We start from the raw sequence: 5,924 nt of genomic DNA, 5'->3' as shown, positions 1-5,924 counted from the left end.
GCGCTGCCAGAGTGGCGCGAGGGCGGCCGGGCGCCGCGCTCCCGCCGGCCTTTAAAGAGAGACCGCTGCGCGACCACGGGACCCGCACCCCACCTCCCCGCACCCCCACCTCCGTCATGGGCTCCCCCATCACCGCGATCCACCGCCGCCCTCCCCCGGAACCCCCCTATGCCCCCTCATTCTGGGCCTGTGCCACCCCTCCCCACCCCAAAGATAAAGCGGAGACGCCCCCCCCCGCCCCTGCACGGCCCTGAGTCGGGAATCAGAGCCTCCTCACGCGCGCACGCACCCCGAAAAGTACAGCAGAGCCAAGGGGTGCGGCACTGCCACCCTGCGGGCCGCCAGGACCCCCAGCCGCGGCGCTGCGTCCACACAGCCACGCGCAAGAAGGGCGGGCGGGGCCGTGTGGCCTCACCGGTGGCCCACCCCACCACCCCAGCTCTAGCACATAAAGGGGGAAACTGCGGCCCGGTGAGACAGGAGGTTCCACTTGCCCTAGGCCGAGGGGAGGGGACGCTGCCTCCGAGGCCCCTACCATCCCGACACCCCACCCCCACCCCACCCCTGCTGTCCTCAGGGCCACGCCGGCCGGCTGGGTATGTAACAGGTGGCCTTCAGGGAGTCTGGCAAAGATTTCCTCGGCCCCTGGAGGCGGGAGCCGGGCTGCCTGCCTGCCTGCCTTCAAGTGGACTTGGAAGATCCCAGGAGCTTTAGACTGGGCCTGGAGGAAACAAGAGACAAAACCACAACATCTCCTCCCAGACTGCTGAAATGGCTTCCATCAGAGCCCTGGCGGGTGGCAGTCCTTGTCCCAGGAAGGGTGCACAGCACCGTGCCAGGGAACCAGAGGAAGTCTGGGTCTGGCGGCAGAGGAAGAGGCTGGCCAGGGGCACTCCTCACAAGTCCCTTGGCCATCCTGGCTGACCTGCAGAGTGCCCCCTGGTGTGTGGCCGTGCCCAGGCCTGGGGTGCTCAGCCACCCTCACAGCCCACCCCTCATGTTCACAGATGCTCCACCACAGAGCCATGTCTGGGAATAAGAGACTGAGTCCCTCCTCCTCAGCTTCTCTCCCTCCATGACCATCGCCCAATGCCCTGCCTCTTCCCAAGACCAGCTTGGTCCCCCTCCTCCCTGGCTGTGACTATGCAGGCTAGAAATCTTCCTATTCCACATCTTTCCTTCAGTGCCTGGCACCCCCCACCACCACCACAGTGAGCCCCGGGACTGTTTGGTGAATGAATAACTATTAGCCAAGCATGTACTCTTCACTGTCCTGTGAAATGGCTCAAATACATGTCTCATTTACCTGATCAGTCTAAAGTCTGATGGAAGGGGTCAGGCTATTCATGCATTCATTCAGCACGCACGTGTGTGTGTGTGTGTGTGTGTGTGTGTGTGTGTGTGTGTGTAACCAAAATCCTGCTCTTGTCAAGGCCCTGGGAACACATAAGCGATACAATGGTGACCCAGCCCTGAAGGGGTGCATACAGGCCACTCAGATCTCAGCACAAACACTTTGGAAATATAAGCGAAGGCCAGGAAAGCCCCAGCCACCCAGCCATGTGTGCACACAGGCTTGCAGGGGACTCCAGCCATCCCTGGAGAGGCGTTATCCCTGGGGTCAGCCTGCCGGGGTCCAGCCAGCGTGCCAGGGTGACAGCTGTGGGTGATTCACTGCCCGGGGTCACCAGGGTGAGGGGCACAGGGAGTTTTGCATTCTGAGTGCGTTGGTTGAACAAGTGAGGCACCACACCTTGAGGCTGCAGCTGGCGCACTCATCCCCTAGTGTCTGGGCCCTGCTTACGCAGAGGGTAGAAAAGGGACTGGAATAATGTGTACATGGCATCTGTGCCATGTTTAGCACCCACAAGTAAGTAGGAGCCACAGCACTTCCTAATAGAGAATACAATCATCAATACCCTTTTGTTGGATGGAAGGATGGATGAAACTGAAAATAACACAAGCTGTAGTTTATTGAGAAACTAACTCAGCCACTTTCCCACCCCTTGCCCCTCAGAATTGACTTCACTCTGGCCGTAATTATCCTGTCCCCGCCCCCTACCAGCTGTGTCACAGAAGACCGGGCAGGCTGTATTTTTTCCCAAGGGTTAAAAAAAGAAACACTGCTGGCTGGCAGATGGCTGGGTTTCTGGGCTCAGCCTGTGTGGAGGTTCTCAGCCTGAGGCCTAGCTCTTCTGGACAGCCATCCTGGGCCACACCAGACAAGAGAAGTCTGAGAGATTCAGTCTCCAAAATAGCCAGCACAAAGCAGGGCTGGAGACATGGCCCGAAAGGCAAAGTACCAGCCAAGCAAGCAAGCTGAATGAGCTCCCAGGATCTGAGTTCAAACCCTAGTACCAGAGAGAGACAAAGAGAGAGCACACACACAAGGTTTATTGTCTCTGAAAGTTCTGAATTTAGGACTTGTTGAAACAAATCAAAGTGAGTTGGAAAGTGCTGAGGACCCCAGAAGAGGCTGGCAACTTGCGACACCTGGTGAATGATCTCCATACTGAGCAGACCAGCCACCACAAAGCTCCTGCATCTCCTGGGATTTAGTTCCCCCAAACTAGCCCTTAGGTAGAAAGTGTGCTAGGGTGGAGGGTCGGTTTGCACACTAACTGCTCAGGGCAGGGCATCTCAAGATGAAAAGCAGGCTGGACAGAACACAATGCCTGGTGCTGCTGACAAGGCCACCTATAGGCACCAAGGAGGAGTTCTAGGCTGGTGGGGTCTCAGCCCACACACCCCCAGGGTCAGAGTCCTGGGGCAAACCGTTCTCCCTGGTTTTTTTGGGGGGGTCAGTCATGGGGCTTGAATTCAGAGCCCCTTTTACCCAGGGTTAGCACTCCAACCCTTTGAGCCACAATGCCACGTCCGGTTTTCTGGTGGATAATTGGAGGTAAGAGTCCCATGGACTTGGGTTAGGAGTGTGGCTTAGTGGTAGAGAGCTTGCCTAGCATGCATGAAGCCCTGGGTTCGATTCCTCAGTACTGCATACACAGAAAAAGCCAGAAGTGGTGCTGTGGCTCAAAGTGGTAGAGCACCAGCCTTCAGCAAAAGAAGCTCAGGGATAGTGCCCAGGCCCTGAGTTCAAGCCCCAGGACTGGGGTAAAAAAAAAAAAAAAAGAATCCCACTGGGCCTGGCTTTGAACCATGATCCTCAGATCGCAGCTTCCTGAGGAGCTAGGATTACAGGCGTGAGCCCGGCTCTGGCACAAGTGCTCCCATCAGGGGAGATCTGTTGTGGACCTGCCTCCAGGAACCCTCCCCACCACCCCAGCTCACAGTAGCAAGTCCACTGAAATCACTCTGTAGTCCAGAATGCCCTGACAGTCATCCAACACCAAAACCTGACTCTGGAAGATGCTACTCCCTCCCCCCCCCCAGCAGGATGCTGGTCACAGGTGCATCTGTTTAGGGGACACCATCCTAGGCCTCCAGTCTGTGAGGCAGGATCCTGGAGAGGCCAGAATGAGCCCCTCCTGCCCCAGGCTTCACACCAAGGTGGGGCAGGACGTAGCGGGGCAGTTCCCAAGAGGGTCACCTCTGAAATAGAGGCCCCAGGCTGCAGGGCACAGGTCTTGATGGGGCCTCTCTTGTGGCACTGAGCACTTACTGCTACCCAAAGCCTCCAGGATGTCCAGGAATGAGGGGCCTCCCAGGCAGAGGGTGCAGGAGAGCTTCTGTCTGGCCTTGGAAGATGGGCAGGATTCAGAAGTGAGAGACGCGGGTGCGAGGCACAGAGTACCTGGACCCTCCACAAGGCAGACAGCGTGCCAAGCATACAGTAGGTGCTCAATACATGTTCCATAGCTAAGCAATGGATGGCTGACCTGACTGCAGGAGCACCTGCCTCCTTCTCCTCCTTCCCTCTCTTTTTTCTTAAGACTCAGGATTTTCCAGCCTTTTTCTTTTTTCTTTTTTTTTTTTGCCACACTGCAATTTCTCTGTCTCTGTCTCTCTCTCTCTCTCCCTCCCCCTTCCCCTCCCTCCCTCCCCAAGACTGGGGGCTGTCAGCCTGGAGCCAAATGTCATTAGGATGGATGTCACCAGCCCTGATGTCAAAATACAATTAACATTTAAAAGCCCCTCCGTCCTCAGTCTCTCCCCAGCCAGTTCCTTAGGCAGAGTGGCAGGACTTGGGCACCGGGGGAGCCACCCAGTGACACGCGGGGGAGGGGAGGCACCGTGCCGCTGGCAGGGGAGAGCGGCCAGGAGCTCAGCTGCATCCCCTGAGCGCCTCCTGCTGGCCACTCACTCCATCTCACCAGACTGCCAGCCTCTTCCTCCTCTTCCCTTTCCTCTTCTTCCTCCTCCCCCTCCTTCTCCTCCCTCTTCCCCCTCCCCTTCCCGCCCTGTTTCCCTTTTCCCATCTCAGGTAGACATTCTTATCATCCTGGCCACAGACCCTGTCTACATCTACTGTACTGACCAGCAGTGTCCATGAACTGTCAAATGTGAATCTCGATGGAGGTGTGGACGGTGTGATCTAGGTGTGGTGTGGTGTGATCTCAGTGGGGTGGGGGTGTGATCTCAGAGAAGTGGGGTGTGATGTCGGGTGAGGTGGGGGTGTGATCTCTGTGGGGTGGGGTGTGATGTTAGGTGGGGTGGGGTGTGATCTCTGTGGGGTGTGATGTTGGGTGGGGTGGGGTGTGATGTTGGGTGGGGTGTGATATGGGGTGGGGTGTGATGTCGGGTGGGGTGTGATCTCAGGTGGGGTGGGGTGGGGTGTGATGTTGGGTAGGGTAGAGTGTCATCTCTGGTGGGGTGGGGGTGTGATCTCCATGGGGTGGCTCTCTAGCTAGGGACTGCATGGGGATGGACAGAAAGTGAACAGGAATGAGAAGCGCTTGTAAGGGACGCCCACGGTTGGTGGCCCTTGTCCTCCGCCCAGGCCCTTGGGACCAGGGTGAGGGCCAGGTGGCGGGCAGGAGGGGAGATCCCTGGCCCCCCCCCTCCCTTGGCCCCCTCCCACCCACTGGAGATCCGCAGGCCTGTCCAGCAAGCCCCGTCCTGTTGGGTGGACATGGGGAAGGACCTTGAGGCTTCTGCTGGCAGAGCTCGGGACCTGGGATGGTGACACCGCTTCGGAGCTCGTCCTGGGCGGTGGAATCTCCAGAGCACACAGCGCCAGGGAGGCCGGATGACCCAGAAAAAATCCCACAGGGGCCAAGGAAGAGGAGTATCCTGGGGGGGTGCTGAGGTCATGGCTGGACCGCCCCACTGCCCTCCCCCGACTCCCAGACACCTCCCCACACCTCCCCACACCTCCCTGAGCTGCTCTGGGTGCTGGGTTGGCTCCCCCTGGGCAGCATCATTGACGCATACCAGCCCCGGCCCTCCTCCTCAGCCCCCCCTCATCCACACAAACCCCCCCAAAGAGGACAAAGCATGGCTGGGGAAGAAAAGCCCACACCCGCCAACTCCTACCCTCGTGGGCTGCATTTTAATGGCGTTTGATTGGATCGGATGCGCTTTTAATTCTCTCCTGGGACATCAGAAGGAGGAGGGTAGAAAAGAATCTTTAATTCATCAAACTGAAATATTAATAGACTTCCAAGCAGCTGGAGAGGGGCACGAGGCCCCACAATGAAGCCGAGGGGACAACCGGGAGCCAGGCAGGTGTGAATCTGGCTGGGGTAAAGGGAGCCGGGCAGCGGGCAGGGCTGGGCTCCGCTAGGGGTGGGGGCAGGGACAGGGGCTCAGCCACCCAGGGCTGCAAAGTGCTCTTAGAGGTAATCGGCGGAGTGGAGCTTCTGCTGCACAGGCCTGGGGTGGAAGGCCCAGGGCCACAAATCCAGTCTACAAATGGAAAGGCCTAGAAACCAAGCCAAGCTCAGAGTCCTGGGAGACTCTACCTGGAGAAGGGAGGACGGGCCTAGGCAGAGGATCCAGGCCTTCCCACGGCCACCTGCGAGCAT

The sequence above is a fragment of the Dipodomys ordii genome, unplaced genomic scaffold, assembly GCF_000151885.1.
Source record: "Dipodomys ordii isolate 6190 unplaced genomic scaffold, Dord_2.0 Scaffold120, whole genome shotgun sequence".
In the NCBI taxonomy this organism is placed as follows: Eukaryota; Metazoa; Chordata; class Mammalia; order Rodentia; family Heteromyidae; genus Dipodomys; species Dipodomys ordii.
Note: the sequence above shows the minus strand (reverse complement) of the source record.